General features: G+C 47.5%; 1 protein-coding gene across 2 annotated transcripts in view; it reads left to right on the top strand.

Annotated features, from left to right (window-relative positions):
- Positions 1-24,753, top strand: part of ST3GAL1 (ST3 beta-galactoside alpha-2,3-sialyltransferase 1) — a 118,120-nt gene that overhangs the window by 4,829 nt on the left and 88,538 nt on the right. For both annotated transcript variants that reach the window (XM_059723721.1, XM_019481782.2), the window contains exon 2: positions 19,471-19,563. The gene's annotated coding sequence lies outside the window, so the exon portion shown is untranslated. The remainder of the gene's footprint in view (positions 1-19,470; positions 19,564-24,753) is intronic.

The following is a 24,753-nucleotide window of genomic DNA, read 5'->3' on the forward strand; positions in this document are numbered from 1 at the left end:
CCTCTTTCCTCCCTGAAGCCCCTACTCTTATTCATACTGTAAAAAAAAATTCTTAAAAAAGGCCACAAACCACTCATTGGTGTCGAGGAAGCAGCATGCACAAGACTCTCTCTGCTAGTGGTGCAAGATGTTCTCCACTGTGTCTTGCAGAACAAAAAGGAGTGACTGGATGTAGTAGAAAAGAGCATGCTGCCCTTTCTGCTGAATCCAGGGCAGTGCTCCTCTCTTTGTAGGATAGACTATCAAAAGAACAGGAGAGACCAGTTAAAGTAATATGGTGGCATGCATGCAGTTAGAGAGAAATCTGGACACGCTCTTGCCTTTCCATAAAGGGGGAAAAAAGCCACAGTAAATTTAAACAAATTGCTTCTCTCTTTAGAGAGAGAGACAGACCCTGGTCCCCTTGCATCATGCTTTTAAGGATGCACTAATGAATCTGGAGGGTATCGGTTCAGTTAGGCTATGAATTTCACAGTAACGAAGAAAAGGCTCTAAACTAGCTCAAATTTAGCTGTGCTTTAAAGTTAGTTATCATCCATAGGACTAAGTGGAAAGGAAAGGAGCACAGAGCCTAAGTGCCCAATATAATGCAGGCAAACAGAATGAGCCTGAAACCTTCAAGACTGTACTAGGAACACGCCCAGAGGATGTCCCAAATAAACATCTTGATAGATCTTATGAAGATCCCCCGGCTTTGACCTCTCACGATGCTCATGAGCAACTCTAAACCATATCTGCACAAACCATGAGAGATGCGGATACTTGATGCACAAATGGAAAATTAAAAACTCTCCAGTGTGCGACTGTGGCCACCCAGAACAGACCATGGAACATGTAACGACTCAGTGCCCAGTCCATAAATACGAGGGAGTTATCACAGTGATACACTCTGCTCCTGGCACAATTGTCTGGTTCAACCTAAAGGGAAAATTATAGTTGCTGTTCTGTATCTACATCTCCCATACGAAAGAAGAAGACCCAAGAGGAGCTCTGGTTTGAAAGCACTCTTGTTGAGTTTGCTGCTTCTTACCTAGTTCAGTTAGATGTTCAGCACAGGCCAAACTTGGACATGAATGGGTTTGCACCCTTTCTTGCACAGCCTCATTACCTGATTATACAAGGGCTCCTAACTTCCTGGAGAGGGCAGCTGATAGCAAAAGGAGGGCAGCTTTGTCCTCCAACCTAAGATTTACTGAGCCCTGAAGAAGTGTATAACTTTCACTTAAGTGGGGTGACTAATATGCAGAAATGGATTTGTATATATTTAAAGTGTGTGCTTTTATTACATCAATCTCACTTCCTCTTACGCGGCTAGCTTGCAATGCCAGATAATGCAAAAGTCACGCCAGATAAGGTCTGAGTAAGGCTCTGTGCTGCCAACAGGTGGAAGTCTACAGTGACTATAGCAAAATGCTGTTGTAATTAGATGCCTTAACACCCCAGAATGGAATCGGTGACCATATTTTGAGTACATTATTTTCATGTTAGCAAACTGCTAGACAGAACCAGCAAATTAGTTCCGCAGATCAGTTTCAGTTACACTTTACCTTAGCCCACAGGGAATACACATGTCTAACATCTGTCATGCTTGCATTCTCTGTATGTTTGTGGACTGTTCTGTCTATATGATAAGTAACCGGACATGTTGCTGTATGCCTGTTGGCGATCAGAATCAAAGAGACGCAGGTCTCGCGCGAGCAGGATGCGGTGAGCTCATGAAGGTCTTATGGGTCCTGGATTCTAGTAGTAGTTTCTTACCCAAATTGCCTTGTAAGCATTGTTGAAATGACAAGCCAAGCAGTGTCTCTCTGACATTCTCCCCACCCCATCTGCATCCAAATGCAGAGAGTGAATCTAATTCTCTTTCTGCCTGACTAGAGGAGAAACTGCATAGTAAAGTCATTCTGGAAAGCATTGGATAGTTTGGCTTGTGTGGGGTTTTTGTTTTAAACTGCAAGTCGACTTGAACTGCCTTGGCATTGAGGTACTGAGCAGGTTCTTGGGAGATCTGGATTCAATTTTGAGCTTAGCTGGGGACTTTGTGTGACTGGGAAAGCCAATTAACCTTTTGTGCTTCAGTTCCCAAGTGATAAGATGGATGGAATGAGACCTGTCTTGCCTATTTAGACTGCAAGCTCTCTGTGGCCGGGGTGCCTGTCTCCTACATGGTTTGCACTGCATCTATTGTAATGGGGTCTGGATCCCACTCAAGTCTTTTGAGCGTACTTGAAGAATGGAAGATGGCCTTTGATACTGCTGAATTGTCAGATGCTTCTATGCTCCTCAACCCTGCAATTCCCTGGCCATTATTTCGATGTCTCCTGAATACCATTCTGGCTGAAAATAATACATCTCACTTGAGACGGACTTCAGAGGCAACTACCAGTAAGGGCTGTTAAGATACCATGTGGCAAGACTGCAGAGAGTACTACCCTGCAAAGAGTACTACCACTGCCTGTGTTTAGATCAGGGATGGGCAAAATATGGCCCGTGGGCCAGATCCCGCCTTTCAACAGATTTGATCTAGCCTGCAGGTGGACGGCTGCTGACTAACTGGATCTGGCCTGCAGGTGGGATGGAAGTCCACATCTGGGCCCACAGCTGGGCCTCTGGGCTCCTGGTGAACTCTAGCTTCAGCGGGCTCTGGAGGGAGGGGGAAGCAGGGAAGGAGCTGGAGCAGGGGTAGAGAGAAGACAGATGAACAGAGAGAGCAAGAGACAGAGGCAGAGATGGAAATGGGCCTTGACAGGTCTCCAAAAGTCATTAAGTGGCCCTCCAGCCAAAATAATTGCCCATCCCTGGCTTAGATGGGCATTTAGCCCAAATAAGTACAGGATTAAACACCACTGAGAAATGATAGGGCTGACTTGGGTCAAACATAAAAGGGCAAAAACTTTAATGGGTTTTGGATGGACCTGTATTCCTTGAGGATTAGCTGACACTTGTATTCAGCTTTATCCCCAGTAAAACTGACAGGGCGAGGGCTAAAGAAGATGCATGCTTTAGCGCTCCAGTGCTACATTAGGACTCGTAGGCCTGCGTGTTCTTGGGCAGTTTACTTAGGCAAGCTGCTTAATCTGTACCCTCATGGTCTGCAAACAGCCCTATCACACACTCTTTATTTGTTCAGTTGTTCCATAAAATTATCCAACACTGCATCCTTCCTGTCTTGCTTTCAAAAATGAGCCACCCATATCCGTGTATTTTATTCACCAATCTAGTAATTATGTTTTTATTGCCTTGTTACTGTAACAGAATGCCAGTTTGGTGCGTAGGTGTCTTCTCATAGACCTTAAATACACTCGCCTCAAAAGTTCCCAACTCCCAGTGGTGGTGATACTTGCATCAGCTGTAGGGCTGCTCCAGGTCATTCTGCCTATATCCGGTCTCTATAATGGTTGAAGATCTGGCAGGACGCAGTCTACTCCATGCTCTTGCATACCTCCCACCCATTCCTCCTTGCACCCTATCTGAAGGAGTGCTCACGGCATAAAGTTGCCCACATGAGCTATGTGCAACCATGCAAAGCCGCCTATGCAGGAGTCATCTTTATCTGCCCCTTCAGGGTGGCTTAGCACACTGTTGCAGAGGACCAGACCCCAGACATTTAGACTAAACTAAAGACCTGTTGCCCTTGTACACAGACTAGCTAATTAAATTCCTGAACACTGACCTTATTAGTAAGCTAGTTTTTTTGTGTTTAATGTACTAAAGTTCTTTTTCCTAAAACGGAAAATGCACGAACAAAGGTGGTTACTCCCAAAGAGCAGTCAAACTGCTTAATCACTTTTCTTTTTAAAACTGGCCCCTGTAATCAATAAATTGCATCTATATTTCTGAAATGCCCTTGATGCTGGCATGCCAGGGTACTGTAGCAGCTCAATAAAGAATACTATAATTGTACCAATTAAATCTGAAGGCGGTCTCTAGCCCATGGAGCCCTAACAGAACAGCAATGCCTACCTCCTAGTTACTAGATAAGAATCGGTTCAAATTCAATGCAAGCTGCACGCACCCAGATGCTGCCCACCTCTTGCCCCCGCCGCCCCTTTCAGAGGTGCTCTGTTGAACCGAGCACCTCGAAATTGAGGTAAACAGACGTGAAAAACACTTTGAAGCCAATGCCCAAATCCAGTGAGATGATACAGCGGAGTTAGAACCGAAAACCAGTCGTCCGTAGCAGTAGCCTAAGAGTAATGCTGCCTGCTTTCACCCTACAACGGGCCACAGTAGCAGCTGACGATGGGTGGTTGAACACGAGTATATGGGAAGGGGCAAGAGAAACTACTAGGTTCAGGTTGAACAAACTCATCATCAACAACCAGTCTCATTGCAGTAAAAATTACTTCCTTTTTTTGTTCAAATTTAAATCCTAAATACAGATGTAGTTAAAGCAGAACACAGTAGCCTAAAACTAAGTCAAGTATAGATTCGATAATACTTTGATTTTTTTTTTTTCTTTTTAAATCAGAATTTTAAGTTCTTGAAACGTCGGCTCTTAGGTGCTCTTTGCCGAATTTGCGAATAATTCGGGTCCCTCAAATTCATTTTTTTTTCCCAGCAAGCTTTATCACAAATTGCTTCCTGATCCATAGTGTATTTGTTGCCTGTTTGTGAGGTCTTTTTTTAATGAGGAAAGGACCAGCTCTGTTACTCTGTTTCATTTGGCTGAAATAGATCCTGTTAAATGAAGCAGATCAGCAGCGCTGGAGTGTGTTCTGGCACAGCAGATCCGCTTCATTAAGCAATACACATGTTGCCCATTTGTCGTGCAAGATCAGCGGGTAATGTGTTCCCTGGGAATCTCTGGGGTGTAGGTGAGGAAACCCAAGGTTATCTTGCAGAGACCCAGGAGACTGCACCAGAGCAGTACAGCCCCAGGGCTGGGGCTGCCAATGGACTGACTGGTGGCTCCAGCCCCAGGACTGCACTGGAGTGTCTATGGGCACCAACGAATCTCATATTGGGGAACCCTGGGAAGTGCTCCTAGGGATTCAGGGCTTCATCCTGAGTGCGCTGGGAATGGAAATGTCTGAGGCGCACAGGACTGGGCCCCTGACACCCTGGGAGGGGCTGCCTAGGGTGGCTGGAGAGCATGAGCAGCTCCAAGCTTACCACTCTGCTGCCATAAGCCTTAGAGGCCTACCACAATAAAGTGGCACAAATGGATACCACCTACGTCACGGCCACAAATTTTGGGCACTTGGGGTATGACCAAGGGTATGGATGTCTGTTTGCTTGACCTTAGTGCTGCCACAATTTTTATGGGGCACAAAGCCAACATCTGTTTTTACCCTTAGTTTTCTTCTCTGGAAAAAACTCATTTCTTCACTCTTTCCCTTTCTGACCAAAACTAGATATGGAAAAGCGGGAAGGGAGACCTCTAATGCTACCTGCTTCTTGGTGATTCCCACTCAGGCCTGCTTCTGTTTATCTGCTTGCTGAACTACCTGAAACATTTAAATATAACCCCTTCCAACCCTCTACCCCCTAACAAACCCTGCTTTTCTGTCTCTTGCATCTTCACCATTATAAGTTTTTGTAATACAAATCAAACATTTCACTGTGCATTGATATGAACATCTTGGCTTTGTGAAGGCATTACAGTTTGGGAGTTAGAGTGGTTTAAAAATGCCCTCCTCCCCCAGTCTAACTCAGTAATTCGATAGGTGCTGGGAGCCTGGTCTAAGGTAAGTCAGGGTAGGGGGAGAGACCGACAGGATCGGGGGGGGGCTAGCACGGCCCTGAGGGCGGGTGGCAGGGTCTGCAGGGAGGGGTTGGTTGAGGGGTCAGGGGGCTAGTGGGATCTGAGGAGGGTTTGGAGAGGCTCTCTGACCTCGCCAACCCCCTGATATCATCGAACCACCCCTGATCCCACAAACCGCTCCAGGGCCCAGTTTTACCAGCATGCACTGATGCTGGGAGCCCAATTTGAAGCAAGCCGGGGAAGGGTGTGTGCAGATCAGGGGAGCTGGCAGCTTCACGGGCAGGAGGGGGTTGGTGAGAATCGGGAGGGCTCTCTTCCCTACCCCCACTCCCACCAGAGTTTGTTTTTAGCTCCTCTCCTGCCCCCCCCCCAGCAAACCAACCCACCCCTTCCCTCCCCCCTACCCGACTTACTTTGATTGGCATCTGGCACCAGCAAATTTCAGGAGAACTGGGAAGCTTGTGGGATTTGCGGGGCTTGGCAGGCTCAGGAGTGGCCAGTCCATGGCGGGTTGCCTATAGGTGGGGGAGGGCCAAGGGGCTAAGAGTAGCCCAGTGCCCGGCGGGGGAGGGTTGCAGCTAGGAAGAGCGCAGCCCTGGGGCTGAAGCCAGCAGCTGGGCTTTCCCAGATGCAGCACCGCTCTCGCAGTGCCTACAGAAGGTCAGGTAGATCGGTGTAACTGTACCTGTTCTGAATTAGTGCACCTCTGGGGCACAGCTACATTTGATGAGGTCGGCCCTTTTTTGACCAGTCTAATCTTCCTGGACCTTCTGTACAGTTCTCGCTTGGATCAACCTAACTAAGGATCTAAGTGTAAGGTCTACACATGGGTGAACTAGGCTAGGAATCCACTCTCCCCTAACCTCCCTGAGCACCTGCGCTTGCCCCTTAAGAGCAGCAAGTTAAATCCTCCGTGTTTGTCCACAGGAAATATCCTCAGCTAGAAGGCAGGATGTGGTATTGCCACATTGATAGTGCTAATAACTGTTGCTGCAAAACTGGTGAAAACCCTGCTAGCTGCTTCTCTGCAGAGCTTGCTGTGTTTAAAGAAACTGCAAGTGCAAGGAGAACGGCGTACCAGGCAGGCACGTTCTAAAATGACCAGATTACATGAGGAAAGCTCTCTCTTGTCCAGGAGGAAGAGGGAGTTTTAAAATGCAGACCAGCTCTCTTTAATGACCTCCATCAAAGTGGGAACATCTCAAATGCCACAATTGATATCCCAGAGGTTGTGCTCCTGTTCCTGCTTTGTGAATATTGTTATTCCTCTTTTGACTCCCTTTCAGGAGTTGATCTAACTTGTGGGCTGCCCGTGGGCTCATTTGGCCCAGCAGCAGTTAGCTGAAGTTTGTGCAGTCCCGGGCTGCCAGCGAAGTATCTCTGCAGAGGAAGCTTTAGCATGCAACATCTCAGGTGAAACTTTCCCTTTTAATGCCCTTTGGGTGCAGTCATGGTTCTGTGTTGCTGCTTAGTCAACTGGCTGCACCATAGACGCTAGCAATGTGTAGCAGATCTCTGTCTAGCCTCTGGTGTCTTTCTCTTTCTTTTCTTCTTTATTCCCCTTCTTCCCCCCACCACTCTCTGCCACATATCTAAACCTTTACATCCCTGAACAGCAGTAGTACTGAGGGCTGGCTCAGACAGATGCAGAAATTCACAGCTATCGCCCACCCCTCTGGCCATCTCAGTCAGTTGTCTTTAGGGTGTGATTTAGTACAGTGGTTCTCAACCTTTTTGGACTCGAGGCCCCCCTCACTCCCGCCCTGCCAGTGCCCCTCACTCCTGACCTCCAGCCCCTCAATGTGTGTGTGTGTGTGTGTGTGTGTGTGTGTGTGTGTGTGTATATATATATATATATATATATATATTATATAAAAAAAAGGCTTATCACCTCTGTCCATCTATCTGTAATGCTCCAGGCCAATTGCATGTGTGCAGCCCGGAGCATTAGGACAGACAGACAGGTGGAGGTGGGGCCGAGGTGGGCAGGGCCAGGCTGTGCCTAGTACGGGGACCGGCTGTCATACGGGGGCATGGCTTGCGACTGGGGGTGGGGTGTGGTGCACCGTCACAGGGTGCCACGAGGGGAGTAGGCGGAGGACACGGGCAGCACCCACCAAATGCAGCACATGGTTGCAGGGCAGGGCATGTCCCCTGCGCATGCTTCTTATGGGGCACCCTGCAACCATGCACCACGCCGCTCCCTGCACCAGGAGCACCCGTCAGCTGCGGGTGGCGGGGTGCATGGGTGTGTGTGTGGGGGGAGTTGTGGTTGGATGTGTGTGGGGAGCATGTCATGTGCCTGGGTGTGTGTGGGTGGCGTGTGCCATATGCCTGGGTGTGTGTGGGCGACGTGTTGTGCCTGGGTGTGTGTGGGCGGCATGTGTCATGTGCCTGGGTGGGTGGGTGTGGTGTGTGGTTGGATGGGTGGGTGTCTGGGGAGGAGCGCATGGGGCCAGACATGGAGCAGGGGCCAAGGGCAGTTGCATGCAGTGGATGTGGGGCGGTGGCGCTCTGTCCCTGATGCTCGGCCGTCATTCTTGATGGGCACTTTGCTAGTGTCTATATGTATATGTATATGTATGGATCTGTGTGTGTGTGTGTGTGTGTGTGTGTGTGTGTGTATAGAGGTGTTTTAATCCCAGAAAAATGCGGACTTTGGTTTTGTTTTGTTTTTAAATCAGAAAATTTTGGATTTTTTTTAATCGGTGAAAAGCAGGATCCCTGCTCATCAAACATCCCGCTGAACTGCCATGCTCCAGCATAACATTTAGAAGTAGTAGTATCAAACATCAGGGATGCCAAGACTGGATTTCATCTGTATTATACACACCAAGGAATGTCAAGTCAAGCTGTTGTGTCTGCACCCCCGCCCCAGGGCCTGAGTGGGGGATCTTCAAACCAAAACTAGATGGTAAAAAGTAAAGGCAAAGACAGGAGATCTATCTCGTTGCTCTTAAGGGGCAGGCACGGCTGTTTAGGGGAGTTAAGGGAAGATTAGATCTCTTTAAGACAGAAGTAGTAACCCCTCTGTAGGGACCTGCAACCTGCGCTTGTCAGATTGTCTGTCGTGTTAGCCGCTTTCTCCCCTTGGTGATTCTTCTTCTTGTGCTGCAAGGGAAGGGACACGTGTGATATAGTTGCTACTCCTGTAGCCGTTCAGGCTTTGGACAAGTGCATTCCACATCAATGCAACGTAGCCGCTCATTTGTTGTGATGGTCAGAACAGACTATTTATTCTCATAGGCCTTAGGGTTGTTCATTGTGAATTAAAAATACTGAGACTCAAAGCATTGGGGGACAGGGTCATTAACAGTGAGACCTTATCTTCAGCAGCAGCAGCATGCCTATTTTGTATAGCATGCTGCTGCTATCTCCTGGAACACAACTGTGTTGCCACCTCAATCGTCTACTCCATTTATCTCAACTAGACACTGATGTATGAACACAGAGATGCACAGAAGCTGTGTGGTAGGCAGTAGGCGTAATAGGAGTAAGCCCCTTAACTATGGTCTGTGAAAGAACTTGCTCCGGGGTCTGGATATTGCAGTTGTCATGGTCATAGTTGTGTGCAGGCACCAAAGCCTAAGCCCATAGCCGTGGCATCAATAAGGTACAGGTTACTAAGGTTAAAACTGACCCATTTGCTTATGCATGTGTATGGAAAAGAGGGACCATGCTGAGCTGTTTTATAGAATTCCTGCTTCTGGAGGGGCAGGATTTAGCACTTCGACCTCATGTCCTGAGCCCCACGCTATACTAGATGGCTGTACTTATAACAGCCTGGAAATGGAGAGCTGCTAACCAGTGGTGATCAGGCTGGGGAAGGGAGGTGCAGTCCTAGTACAATTTTTACTGTCCTAATGCCCTCTCTGGTCCTCCATAGGACATGGCAAACCTCAAACTATTAACATGGGGGAAGGGGAATGCCTGGAGAACAGGACTTGGAGGAACAGACTGGGGAATGGTAAACCAATGTTTAGTGCAAAATGGAGAAGAAATGAGTCTGCTTCTGGTTCTCTCAGCAGTGAGAATGGAAACTAACCCTGTTCAAATGACAGAGGAGCAAATGTGTCAGCAGTTGACTCAGTGACACCCACTCAACAGCATACCTGGTACTTCCAAGAAAGAGTTGAGACGGGAAGAGAAGAACCTATTATTATTATTATTATTATTATTATTATTACTACTAGCGAAGTGCTCATTGAGAATGACGGGCGGGTGGCGGGGACAGAGTGCCAACACCCACCGTCCCGTGCTGCTGCCGCCACGCATCTAGCTGCACGCAACCCCCATCCAGCTCTTGTGTCTGGCCCCATGCACCTCCACTCAACACCTCAGATCTCTCACTCACACACACACACACACACACACACACACACACACACACACATGCCCCACCCCACAGCCATGTGCTGCAGCCAGTGGGCACTGCCTGCAACCCCCTGCCCGTTCCCCTCGTGGCACCCAGCAGCGGCGTGGGAAGAAGCACGTGAGCTGCGGGGAGCACCTGCTGCTGTAGCATGCGGGGCAAGGTGCGCCTCGCATGCAGCACCCTGCGGTCACGCACACTACCCCTCCCGTGTTTTGGTGCTCCCGGCACTGGGGGGTGGGAGCACATGGTGTCAGGGTGCCCCACCGGGAGCATGCATGGGGGATGTGCCCTGCCACCTGGTCACGTGCTGCATTCAGTGGGCACTGCCCGTGCCCCCCTGCCTGCTCCCCTCGGGGCACCCTGTGGTTGCGCGCCACATATTCTACCCCCTGCGCATGGTGGCACGCCATACCCCCCACCCCCCAGCCGCAAGCCACACCCCCGCATTGACCATTCCCCACAGTGGGGAGCACGGCCTGGCCCCATCTGCCTCAACCCCAACCTCTACCTCCACCTTTCCATCTGTCTGTCCTACAGCTCCGGGCCATACACACACAGTTGGCCTGGAGCATTACGGACAGACAGACAGACGTGGTAAGGCTTTTATTATATTAGAATTTTTCTGTCCCTATGCAACATTAGAAACCTTGAGACAGGTTAACCCACTCTTTTCCTGCTAGTCTCGCTCCCCGCATTACCTCAATAATCAGACCTGGGAAAAATGGGTACAAGAGCAGAGTGCATGTTACATCCAGTTTGCAGAGGCGCGGGGGACAGTGCAAGGTGGCACTGAATCAAGCTTTGTATCTTTGGTTTAGTCTTGTTAGGGCTTCCACGGTTCTTAGCATGATCTTCCTAAGCCCTACACCAAACAAACAGCGCTTGAATTAAGTAGACCCAAAGCATTTGTCCTTCACAGATGCAGTCAGTAAGCCCAGGATGTAGGGAGAAGGTAGTAGGAGAGGACTGGTGAATCATTTCTCCCCTTTGTGGGAGATGATAGAACTGGTAGGGATTTCTGGTGGCAACGGAGCAAAAAAAATGAAGGTAAGAAATGCTTGCCTTGCAGTGATGCTACCCCTGCTAATATTACAAGTAAGCTGCTAAGGAATCTCACTGTACTGGAGTTGTAAAGGGAGTGGTGATAAACGGGGCTTGGAGCAAAGAAAAACCTCACTGGGTTTGGGAAAAATTGTCCTGCTGCGAGTCTGTACCGCATTTTGAGGGGTTTAGCCCTGACCTTGGTACTTACCTGCCATGACGGATGGACAGAGGGACACCCCTTTCCTCCCCGCAGAAGGGCTTCCAGTATCTGAATCTCTAAGTGAGAGCCAAAGCAAGCTCAGAGCTGTCTGATGTAGATGGGGCTCTCCTGAGAGCTCCCTCCGTGACTGCTGTTTTGCCTGTGCAACCCCAGAAGTGACCTGGCCTGGGCGGTGCCGTGCCAAGTTTCTGCCCATCGCGTTTTACCTGCATTCCCACATGCAGCTCCCAGAGACTCAGGGCTGTGTTTGTCATTCAGCAACAAGTAACAGATTTACTGTATTCATGGGTATGCTTTTCAAATGCACCAAAACTTAGGTAAAGGTTCAGTGAAAATGATTCCCCTTTCTGAAAGTGATCCCCTATCTTTATGCAGTTTACCTTCAATAATCCCCGGTCTTGCAGATTTCCGTTTCTTTCTAAATCCACATCCCGTACATCAAATCCACTATTTACCTATGCTACGCTATTATCTTTCCTTAGTATAAGAAAACTGTTGTGATTTAAGAAAACAAAAAGCCAGTTGCATTTCAACTTTTATAAATGCAGCCATAAAAAAAAAAAACAGGGTGTGCTGTTGGCCAGATATCAGAAACGTGGTCCGTCATCTCTTTGGATTTGGAAATTTCATGTCTTACAAACCTGACTTTAGTCAGCTATCCAGGTTTTCATATTGTTACTATCTGTTAGGAAGTCCTCTCAGCCTAAGGCACAATTCAGGGGTAACAAGCTGTAGTTAAAACGCCCCTGCTGCCTTCGTGTATTCACCCAGTCGAATGAGCTTTAGTTAAAACACCCCCGCTGCCATTGTGTATTCACCGAGTTGAACGAGCTTTAGTTAAAACGCCCCTGCTGCCATTTTGAAGCATGGGACACTGAGTACATGAGACACTAGGGACACTTTAATTCGAGCGGCTCCCAAGAGCTGCTTTAATTAAAGCACCCCTCGCCCCGAAGCACGTGTGAAGACGCCCTGCATTTCTCGCCCTAAACTGCCGTGGAATGTTAATGCTTCCACGGTCGTTTCTGCCGGTTTCCTCGGCCGGTTCCTCCGGGCGGCTGGACGAAGCGATCCTTGGAAGTGCCTTGCGGTAAAAACTTTTAACCGTTGCATTGATTGGGAGCTGGGGAGGGGGGAGGTGGAGGCGTGGGAGAGTGAAGGGAAGCTCCCTGTCCCCAAACTGAGATGAAGAGAGCTTACTCTGTCGAGAGAGCCCACCTGTCTTCTCTCAAGTGTCAGTTTATCGGCAAGCTAAATGCACGTTTAACTAGCATTCAGATCGTGCAATAGAAATGCCAAAATAGACTCATGCCGGGGTGGATGGGTGCAGGCCAGACCCCAGGAAATCTCAGCTCTTGTTCAGTTCTTCCCCCAGCTCAGAACTATTATTCTCCACTTCCCCCAGGTTTCCAATCATACGTATGCCGTCATTAATGACACTTTATCCACAACCTGATTGGGCATATGTTAATGAAAGGGGTTGATCATGAAGACCTCCCCTCTCTCTGCAGCTACCTGAAGAAATAATAATTGATGCTTAACTATTCTTTACCTGGGATGGCCTCGGACATTCGCAGTTTGGTGCTGTTCCTTAGGGTAATGGGTTTCAGTTGCTTTTTGTGCGACTGTGGTTGAACCCTTGCATGCACCAGCAAAAACCAGGAATCTGGCCTTGCAAGCCTGTCTCTGCAAAGGTCGGACCAAACCCTGGGTAACCCTGTGTCATGGGGGATTGTACAGGACGGAGGCACTGAACTCAGTGCTCTAATGTGCTCCTTACAGGATGGAGGTGCCTAAGAGGATGCATCATAAACTGATGTGGTTGTGAGATGCTGGTTGGGCTATGGTCTCTGAAAAGGAGGTTTCCTTGGGTAAATGCAACAGGCATCCAAAATTACTACTGCCATTTGACCAGTGTGTTTTAGCATAGCAAACTGGAAACCATGATTGGGAACAACTCCTGAGCTGTCCTGCCTTGAATTTAAATAGTGGCTCCACTGTATCTCTTGCTTGCTGAAGCCGGGATGCATAGGACTTCAAACTACCAGTCTCAGTAGCTAATCTTGCAGTTCCATACTCCTGCAAAACCTTGGTCCTGATTCTCAAGTGCCATTCAGGGACTTGCACTCCTGTGGCAATGTCTTCTCTTTTACTCCAGATTTTCACGTGAGAAGTAGCATTTCAGAGCCACGCTCCACAGGAGCAAATGCCTTCACAAGCTGGTGTTGAAGATCGGGATCCAAGTCCACACAATACTTTTAGCGCCTGTACCTACATCTTCAGGCTGGTGTTTTGGCAGGCAGTGCTGTGTCATATAGCTAAAAGCAGAGAGGGTGAACATCTTTTGTCCTGATACTGTCCCAACCCCCCTCATAATCAAGAGTAGGTTGCCTAGAACTGCTAGGATAAAATTGTAAACCGTCTTGTAGCACTGCTGTATCTGAGGAAATGTTTCCTAATGAACTTGCACCTGCTGCTTACATTCTTCCTTTGATATGCACTACAGACATGCTGTACTTCCAAGAATTTAACATAGATAAATTCTTAGTATCCATTATTAGTAAAAGATGGATAATGTAAAAGTTCAGGGGTCAGATGGTATGCCTCTGATCACAAGCTTTCTCTGCCTATGCAGTTGATAGGGGTTTATTTCTGACTTAGATCAGCAATTTAGGCAAGATGTTTAAGTGCAAATAGAAGGGATCTGTTGCTGCATTATCATGGAGCCTCTGTAGAGGCTCTTCCCTACCTCTTGGCCTCTTCCACAGCCATCCTCCCCTTCACTATAGGTGTTGAGCACAAACCAGACTCCTCCGAGACCTCAATTCCTCAGCCTGAGCCTGATCTTGTTACTCTAGTGGGATTATCCTTGACTTGGAGCGATGCAAACTAAATTAGACCTGAACCTAAAAGTCCGTTTTCGTAGCTGTGTCTCATAGCAGCTGATTTCCAATGTGTGAAAGGAAATGTTGGCTCTACTGAACTGATACCTTGTTAAATTTGGGCTATTTTTGGAAGAGACTACGTGTGGTTTATATCAGTAGTATGAATACAGGGCCAAACATCTACTGTATTTATTTGAATACAAGATGAGGGGGTTTTTTTCTTGGTCTTCCCCGAGCATGGGGAAAAAGCCCTTTGTCTTACACTTGCATACAAGGAAACCTCACTGAATGCATTGTCTATCATTACACCGTTTCCAGAATAAGCATGTGCTAATGGAAACCAACCACAAAGTTGATTAAATGCATCCAACACTGAACATGACTATAAAACACATGGCTTGTATTGGGCAAACATTGGGCTGATGAGAACCTCTTTTCTTTTTCTTTTCTTGGCCCTTAAAAATATGTGCGGGTGTTCCCTGCACAGGGAGCTGGCACCCAGCCTGCAGGGACCACAATACCAGGCTGTATCAGGAGGGCCAGAGCCAGCCCTGACATGCTCCCCTTGGTGCCAGAATCGCAGCATTTGATATGCTGATGGGAACAGGGTTTTTTCGTGTGTGGTCCTTAAAGAAACAGGCAGTTGTTCCCTCCACAGGGAACTGGCATCAGGCAAGCAATGGGAGGATCAGTCTATAATAGTGCCCATTAAGTACAAACTCTTTTTAAAGTCTTGGTGAGCCATTACCTTGCACACGTTTTGACTTCCTCATCGCTCCCACAGCTGAGCTGTGCCTTTCTTTCCCATTTTCAGTGATCCCTGTTTCTTCACCAGCCTTAAACATCTGGCAGATATCACCAAACAGGGCCCCAAACAGTTCACCCAGAATCCCTGTTGCCCCTCTGTCAGCCCGTCACATAGGATCAGTATGTCCCCAGCCTCCGGGAGGTGAAGCCGGACCAGGTTGCCCTGCGTCTCTTCTGCATGTAAATTTTCGGAGGATCCCAGGACTCATGACAAGAACACCGGGTTGCAGTAATGGGTGTGGGGCGGGCGGGGGGTTAATTAGCACATGGATCCTTTGTGGGGGTCTCTGGAGCACACGCACGTACTGAGCAGTGCTGAGCTAGGGGGTCACCAAGGCTTGACGTGCTGGGGCCCAACAGAACTAAACGGTAAATCATGAACCTTCTGGCTTTGGACTAATTTCAGTGTCTAGTAAACCTGTGGACAGCGGGGACGGGGTCATAGGAACGTAGGGTTGGAAGGGACCTCTCGGTCATCTAGCACAGCCTCTTTCTTAGGACAGGATCCTCCCTAACTAAACCATCCCAGCCAAATGCCTGTCTAACCTGTTTTTGAAAACTTCCGGCGACGGAGAGTCCACCTGCTGCTCCCTTGCCCACCCCCTCTCCAATTCCAGAGTCCTTACCTACCTCACACTAGGACATGAAATGCAACCCCTAATGCATGAAGCATAGCAGTGGTAGCCAGCACTGTGCTTGGATATCCCTGAATGCAGGCTTCTTTTTATTATGAATGACTATACCCCACCCAGCCCTTGCTGGTTCAGCTAATCTGCAGAACTGTAGAGAGGGAGAAAAAATATGGATCTAACTTTTCCTCCTTCAAATGAGACCTCAAATCCTGAATGCAATTTGACCTAAATGTTGGCCTTTGCAGATGTGCAAGTTTATATAGGAGAATGGAGGATATGTAACTCCCTTTTGAGATGTGAATGGTGAGCTCGAAGAGGAGCACGGAGCCCTGGTTTGCATCTGTTGTGGGACACAACATGAGACCATTGGCAAGCGTCTCCTGACAAGGCAACGGTGAAATGGGAGGCTTGCTAGAGAAAGGGGGTCTGCATGCTGTTCAGCAACTGTCTCAGTTTGCATCGGAGAAACTTGCATTGCCCACGTAGTCCTTGGGCACTGTGCCGGCAATTAGTGTACTGACTGGCACAAAAAAGTCATTGCATGCGAAGATGTGCACTGAACATATGCCACTTTTCTCTGTAGTCTCAAGGGAAAAAAAGTACCTCAAGCACGTGTTGCTTTAGGGTCAGATATTCAGTTAGCATAAATGGACATACTCCCACACAGCCACATGGGAGTATGTGGTCTTTTGGGGCAGAGTTTTTAGCATCAATCTTAAGCAATAGCAGATTCAGAAACGGGGCAAGGGGGGCAGGGGGGCAACCCCCTCACTTAGGCTCTGCCATGCATGCTAAGTGAGCTCTGAGCTCACTGCCTGGTCAATGTGGCTGCCTATACACATGCTCATTCATGCTCTAATTAAAACACGTCGAAGCAGACTCAATTAATCAAGTTTGCTCCGTGCTCTAATTAGACCACTCAGCCTCACCGTCCTGGGTATTAAATCCCTATGCATTTTTAAATGGCAGGAGCACTTTATCTAAACCCCATACAAAACATCCCATGGCCATTTTTAAATGTGCTGGGGCTTAATACACATGACAGGGAGGTGTTTAAATTAGAGGAGCTGTCCGGGAGCTGCTCTAATTAAAATGCTCCCCGACCCGCTCCAGAGCACATGTATAGGGAGCCTATGGGCTCCTGCTGGAGCGCCGCATGCTCAATAAGCTCTGAGCTTACCAGGTGATTGGGGCCAGAGCCCCTGCTTTTGCATGGCTGTGGAGCCATGGGGGTGAATCCTGCTGCTTCTCTTGGCCCTTTCCTCTCCATGCGGGAGTCAGCAGCAGGGGACAGGAGAGGACGAGTGGCAGTGACAGCGCTCACCCTCTGCGCTGCATGAATGCAGAGTCCAGGCAAACCCTGTACCGAGGTGTGGCCCGACAAAAACGTGGGTGTGACCACATGCTGCAGATGCATGATATAGTCTCTTGTGCGGATGTGTGAGTAATCTAAGCTCTCTTAAAGTGTGTGTGTGTGCGCGCGCGTGTGTGCTTTTATTCTTTTTCATTTGACTGAAGTTCTTCAGAATATTTTAGTTCATTCCCTTCCCCCCTGCCCCAATCCTACATTGCATCTTATTTCTCCTCCCCCATCTCACCATTGCAGGATGTGATAAACCAGATTCTCTCCTGCTTATCCATACTTGCTGCTTAGCTCATTAAAGCTGTTAGCACAGCAGATGTAGGAGCAGGGATTCTTCCAAGTGCGGCGCATGCCAATAATAAACTATACCCTCTTAAACCTTACGTGAATATCAAAGTCAACTGATCCACATTACAGCAATGTATAAAAACTGCATTATTTGTAAACAATTTCCTGATTTCCCACCCCACCCCCGCTCTTAGCCCCGAGAATTTATAACGTGAACTCATGCACCAGACATGGAAATACAGAGCAATGTTTGCACAAATGTACCGTCAACGGGTGGCTAAATGTTACTGCATCTCGGATGTATTTTGCACTATAAGGATAAGACACTTGGAGAGTAGGCCCGTGGCTTTGCTTACAAAATTATGTTTGCAAATGTAATATAATGTGCAAAAGTCATGTCTGCTGCACCTATGGAAGCCTAGAGTAATTCACAATTTTTACTGGGATGAAATAAATAGAAGCTGGAGGAGAACATAGCCCTCTCGCTGAAGTATGTATGCAAAATACTGTTAAATACTGAGGATCCATTGAAGAAGTTGGCTCTGCTTTCCTTGCCATATATGAGCCTCAGCAAACCAATTTAAGACAGAGTTTGACTTCCCTTTGGGCATCTAAAATGGCAGTATTCTAGGTGCCTTACATGGTGTTTTGGGGACTTACAGACTGGACCTCTTACCCCCGTATTGTAGATGTGTAGACTGAGCCCATCCGGTTGGCCCCTCGCTGGCCTGGCACGTACAAGGCTCGAAGCCTGGGAAAGGTGTGTGGGGAAGGAAAGGATGTGGTTTCACCCCAGTAGCTTCTAGGGCACCTCTCCCTGAATGGGGTTTGACCCTGCATCTCTGACTTTGCAGCGCAAGGCTCAAACCACCACTCTACCACTTAGGCGTTATCCAGGCCCTTCTCCAGGGCTCCTTTTGAAGCTGAGCTGCTACCCATACTTTTTGGATAAGATGGATGGAGAGCTGTGCAGGGTGGAGGCTTCGACCCAATTTGGAGTCGGGGCCAGACTAAGAACAGGGCCTCCTTGCCAGAGCAGCATCCAGCTCACCGAGCCACCCGTTCTCCAGCTTGTTCTCTGACTGCCGGCCCTGCGTGTCTTTCTCTTGGTTGCGGAGGGGCCAACTCCAAAAGGAATGCATCTAGGGCTAAAACATGGGAGGATTGTCATTGTCATCCTCCTCCAGCTTGCAGTACCCATTAGTCATGGGTTTCTGGCTGGTGACATTTTTGTGACTTACCCACACATGCTTCCAGATGGGTGCATGGGCACGGCCATGTGTCTGCCCAGCCAGTGCATAGCAGACTACGCATGCTCAATCTGCGCGTGCATCCTGCATCCACGCTGCAGGGGCAAGTGCCAAAAATGCCCAGGCATGTGGCTAGAAAGCTGCCATTTGGGTGCCCTAAGGGAATTGGCATTCTGTCCTTAAGTCTGCCTCTTGCTTCCTCTGTGAAGAATTCAGCTAAGCAGAAATAAGGGGCAGGCTCTTTCAGCTGGAAATGTAGGATTTCTTTATTCATTTTTTATTTCATTTGAGTTTTTTATTTAGGCACCTACTTTGGGGCTTCTTAGGAGTTCGGCATTTAAACTTTATACTGAAAAAGCCCAGCCTTGCTGACGCTGCTCCAGACTTATATTATTAAAGCCAACAGAGAGACTCAGATGGATGTAAACAAGACCAGGATTTATTTATCCCTCTGAGCTGTCTTTTTTCCACTGTTTCTCATACTTTTTCCAGCGAAGGATTACGCTCTCCCCTGACTTAGAGTCTGCACTTCTGTAGAAGTGTAAAACCTCAGCAAAACATGAGTGGGAAAGTTTTATTTCTGATATGAAAGCAAATGCGTAGGCTTCTAGGTACATGCTTAAATTAGTGATTGCTGCATTGTCTTTAGTTACGAGAGTTAATTAATACCACATGTTGATTTACAGTATCTAGAGTGGAGTAACCATCTGCATCTAAAAATGAAAATCTGCTGCTCTGTCGTGAGAGTAAGAATTGATTAGACCTGCTAAATGCATATTTATAAACTGTAATCTAAAGAGCTATCCCATATAGAATATATTAAGATGTACATTAACATGAGGCTGGTGAGAAGTGATAAAGTAATTTTTTTTTCTCTTATTTGTTTTTTCTTTCAATAGAAAATAATCTTTTAAAGAGACTTTGATCTAAAGTTGGATACTTGTGTGTCTGTCGGAAGGAGTGCTCCTTTATGAAATGGCTACCGTGTTCATGTAAGTAGATGTATTCTATTTGATGTGGGGAGATCAAGGTGCTTCTCAGCCTTTAGCTGCTCATCTGGCCACCTAACATCTTTCCCTCTCTCTTACCTCTACTAATTTAGCTGTGTTGAGCGAATCAATTTGCTCTTGTCTTTATTAGAGGGTTTTCAGTTTGAGTTGAAAGGCAAATATTGCATGCAAGAGAATACTTCACTTCCCTGATTTTTACTTATGAAACTCCTAATTGGGTGAACAGCAGTTCTTAAGTGCCGTGTTCAACTCTTTCTCACTTTCTGGCACAATAAATTAATGTAGACTGCCTTTCATCCAAGGATTTGATAGCACTTAGGAGGTTAAAGTCTCACTCCCTGCGCCCTTGTCTTACATAGATAATGTTTCTCAGAAAAAGAAACAGATCCAAGTATCTAAACTTGGGTCTTGGAGTTGCTCAGATGGCAGGATGGGAATAACCTGTCGCAAAGGGAAGTGCAGTATCTCTCGCACCCACTTCAGGTATCAAGTTTAACTCTAGCACTCTTTCCTGCCTAGGCAGGGGGTCGGACTCGATGCTCTGTTGAGGTCCCTTCCGACCCTGGCATCTATGAATCTATACATTGATTTCTGTGAAGCTGCATGAAGCTCAGAGCAGCTGGAACAGACTGGGAATTGTGACCTTAAGTTCAATGCTCCTGGCATTGCAGGACTCTGCTCTTAAATACTTGTATATGATAGATAAGCCAGCACAATCCCTTAGCAAGAGGTGAGGTTGTTTATCCAATGTAAGCAAACCAAACTCCTTCAGCTCTTGCCAACAACCTCCAACACCATAAGGTGGATAAACTGAATGAAAACTTGGCATGCCACGTTACAGATCTGTAGCTCTCACCTGTGACAATATTTCAGTGCATGTTGTGGGAGGAGGAGAAACCAACTCTTTTTCCTACAAGCAGTAGCAGTAGCAGTAAAACATGCCCCATGAGAGGTGCTCCAGCTCAAAACGTAAGAACCAGAAGCGGAAACCTTCCAAGATGTGTTGCATGCTGAGATTTGATATGCACAAGATAACTGCGTCGAGAAATGAAATGAGTTATGGTTAAACGGACAAGTGGGCCATTTGCATCCTGTGAAGCACTTGGAACCACTCCTGGTCAAGCAAGGACATCTCTGACAAGTGGAACTGAATTATCGAACAACAAAGTATTCAGTGCATGTCAATGAGATGCAAATCCTTCTGACGAATACAGGTGCCTGCAAGCAGCCAATGGAGAATAACATGGATGCACTTCTTGCTTCTTAAAAGGCTTGTAGTGATTTGGGGTGAGGGGAGGGACACAGCTGTGGGTAGCAACTTAGAAACTTTGCCATGTACATGTTGTAATGGTGGTTAGCTACTCTTACTTCTCTGAAAACACTAGAAATACTTGTTACCACACCACTCAATAGTTGCCACCTGCTAAAGATCAGTGTGATGATAAGTTACTCTTGAGGTCTTCCTTTTGCTTTCAGTAGCAAGCTAGACATTGAAACGAATTCTTGCTTGCTGTACAGTGTTTGATAATCAAAGACTTGTGATATACAGCTGCAGGAAAATAATAGATGGCATTTTCCCTAGAGACCTGACTGCAGCCCATGATAGTTTATCATTCTTGGCTTTGGAGGAGAAGAGAGCTTTCTTTTTCAAAGGGCCCAGCCGTGATAATTAGGCAAATTTGTCATCTTCAGGAACCTGCAAACTTTCATCTTTAGAAAATCTTGTCCATGCTTACCAGCTGTGTGGATGTTCTGTCTTTTTATACGTATATACATAGTTTTGTTTTAAACCAAGATGCAGACTCTCCAAGCAGAGCCTGCATCCCAAAAAGGAAAAGCCAAAGGCTCCAAGAAGTCTGGCAGTTGCCTAATTCCTAGCAGTGGCCTTTAATATAGGAGATGCTCTGATTTTTATGTGGTGGTGGGCAGCAGACTAAAAGGAAACAGAAGATCTTGTTTCCCCATGGGAACTGGAGCCACCAGTTCCCTAATGGCATAGTTATCATTATCTGTGCAGCTAGAGTCTCCTCCAGTCCTTTCAGCAAAGTATAATATTGGATTCCTGTTGGTGGCAAACAGTGACATAAGACCTGGTCCAAATAATAGTGTTGTGCGCATGCATGTACTGCTCACAATCCCTGGTTTGCATGCATCGGCAAAGGTGTCAGGTTTTTACTCGAGAGCTAATTCCTGTAGATGATTGCTTTTTGGCCCACTAGGACAGAGCCAGAAAATCAAGAAGCTTGTCTTCGCTCAACTGTCTCTTCCAATATTGGATGGGACATTTGGCAGCAGGTCAACAAGGCATTGGGTAATCCAGCAATGACTTGGGTGCCAAACCGGGTGCTCTGGATGAGTACCAAACACTAGCACTGCGTTTGGCCACCAACTATCATGACATCAGGAGAAATGGTTGCTTCAAAGCTCAGACTGCAGTATACCAGTACTTTATGTGGTAGCACACAATAAGGAGATGTGCACTTGCCATTCAATCATCCATTCAAACTTTAGGACACCCATGGGTGCCAACATAGTGCACCCACCTTTAGGAGCCTCCTCCCATTAGCATCCTAGGTTGTCTCCTCCTGTATTCTCGCTTACCATGTCTTGATTTAATAACTAGGCAGGGGGAGCTTTGCCCAAAGCTTTGGGAAAGCAGACCCTTTTCTGGACCATGGCTCACTTGGTCTCGCCCCACTTTTACTCTGACTGTGCCTTCTAGCTTGGAGTCCACTGTTCAGGGCTGCAGACTTCAGGCTCAGCTTGGCCCACTTTCTCGTGACCTCGGGCTCCAGGCTCCATGAGAGCCCTGCACAGGCAGCTGGGACCACGGGTCCTGTTTTCCCACGTTCCACTCCTGCCTTTCAGTCCCTGGCAGGCTCTGTCCCGTCAGGCTCAGAACAAGCCCCCAGTCCTTTATCTTCCATCCTCTTGACAGAGTCTGTAACTCGGTATGTCCCCAAGCACCCTTTTCCATGGTCTCTGCCTCCCTTACAGCCACGGTCCGGTCCACCAGGGAAATGGAAACCACAAAACACAGGTCCTGATCCCAGCTCAAAGCAATGTTCCACCTGAGGTTTGCCTCACCCTATATCGGCGTTTACAAAAACAGAAAAGGCTCAAAGCTCAAGATGCTTCGCTTGCTTGCAGCACAGGCTCTTGGGTTTCCTTCACCCTGGCTGCTGCTCTGCATCCTTCCTGGCCCAGGGAGCAGAAGTGGAGGGTCCAGTGATCTGGAGTTCAGCCCCTGAATCCCTCCATCAGGGCCTCCGGCCCCTGTAGCTCCTATAGCCAGCCTCCTCTTCCTACCTTGTGCCTTGTGCTTATAAATGGTGTTCTGGATCCCTGGACCCTTCACTTCTGCTCCCTTGGCCATTACACCCTGTTTGCTCCTGGACCTGGCAGCCATCTTATTTATCAGACTTCTCTGCCTATGGGTTTGACTCTAGCAATACAAAGGAGGGACAAGTAAAAGAGGATGACAAGGGTGGGGGGAGAACCAGGCACCCTTGGATCTCTTTCCTCTCTAGTAATGGGGTAGGGGCCACATTATATAAATACACGGTGAATCTTCAGCTTCATAAAGCATCCAGTTGATCATCACATCTAAAACCTGGGTGGGAGAAGGGTTCTATGGACCTTATTTTGTACATCCATGTGTTGGCCAAGTAAAAGTGCCTGCACGGTTGAGTGTATGGTGCAGGACCCACTTTACCTCTGGAGAGAAGCCTTGTATGGCAGTTCTTAGTTTTGCTTGCTATACCCCAAAACTAAGGAGCCCTTTGCCAGGCAAACCTCTCACAGGTTCACAGAAATATGGTAGCCTTCCCTGGTAGCTATGTCCCTGGAGTTGAAGTTTCGAATCTATTCCCACCTCCACTTCTGAACTGCTGTGATCTTTGCTTCCCTGTCAAGTGGGGATAATGATGCTTGCCCTCCTTTTGCAAAGAGCCTTGAAATCTGGACAAAAAGTGTTCTGTAAGAAGCAAGTATTAGCTAAATATAGAGTGGGCAACTTCATTTGAAATAGGAATTATTTCTGTTAAATGCCCGGCACAAAGAAAAGCTAATCCCGTTAAAAAAATCACTGGTTTTCTTCCTCTGGGAACCTGCAGGAGTGGAGGAAAAGCTTTGATGCACTTTGTATAGTTGAAACAATACACTGGACTAACTGACACTCACTTGCCCCAATTTACAGAGGTCCCATGCTCAATAGTTTGCTTAATTGGCTAGATCTCATGTGAGAAGCCCACTGCTATCTGTAAACTCAAAGTCCACCACTCAGCTCTGTGCCTTCTGATTTTGTAAACCCATCTTGTGAAGCAGAAATAAACACTACATCTGCTAGCTCCTTTTTTCTTTAAGGGCCATCTTCCCCTTTGACTAGGACACCCGCATCCTGCAAGCTTTGCTTAAGGGATAGTTATTGAAGGGTGTATCGCCATAGGCTTCTTCACCTTGCTTAGCCAAGGCAGCTCTCAGGCCACCTTGTGTCCCCTTGGGTAGCTAAAGGTCTAGTTTCATGAGTGTGAATCCTTCCTAGCCCCGGTGCAATAAATTCCCTTGGCATGGGAGATTTTTTTTTAACAGCATAATTCTAATGTCTGCATTTCTCTGACACTTAATTGCATTTCCTGATGAGTGTAGCAGTTGGCTTGCTGACCTTCTGTGGCTTCATCTACAGGGGCTACCTCTGGTAGGAGAGACCCCTTCATTGTAATAAATTATTCACTTGGAGCCAGATGCTCTATAAATGACACAAGTGCACAACCAGTATTGTGCTACAGTAGGATGTCCATTCAAACTAGATTGAGCCCGTCTGGCTGTACACAGATTTATTCAGAGCTCCTCAACGTGCTGGGAGTTACTAAAGTCGTGCTAGTTTTGTGCCGCTGGAGAGTCTGGTCCGTTTTTAGAGATGTTCAAATTTCCTTGCATCGAAGAAGACGCAACAATGAGCATCACGCATGCCAGTGTGGCTGGAGTCCCACTTGCCGAGGCCATGGTCAGAGAGGAGGGCATGTAGGTCTCTCCTGATCAATGCAGGACCTGTTCTGACCTCCAGCTGTAGGCCGTATCTAATTGGGTATTGATATCAACCTTATACGCTGCGCCTAGTGAACAGTCTGATGCAGCACTGAAGTGGCATGCTCTGCCCTTATTCACATTTAA

This window comes from Alligator mississippiensis, chromosome 3 (genome assembly GCF_030867095.1).
Source record: "Alligator mississippiensis isolate rAllMis1 chromosome 3, rAllMis1, whole genome shotgun sequence".
NCBI lineage: Eukaryota > Metazoa > Chordata > Crocodylia > Alligatoridae > Alligator > Alligator mississippiensis.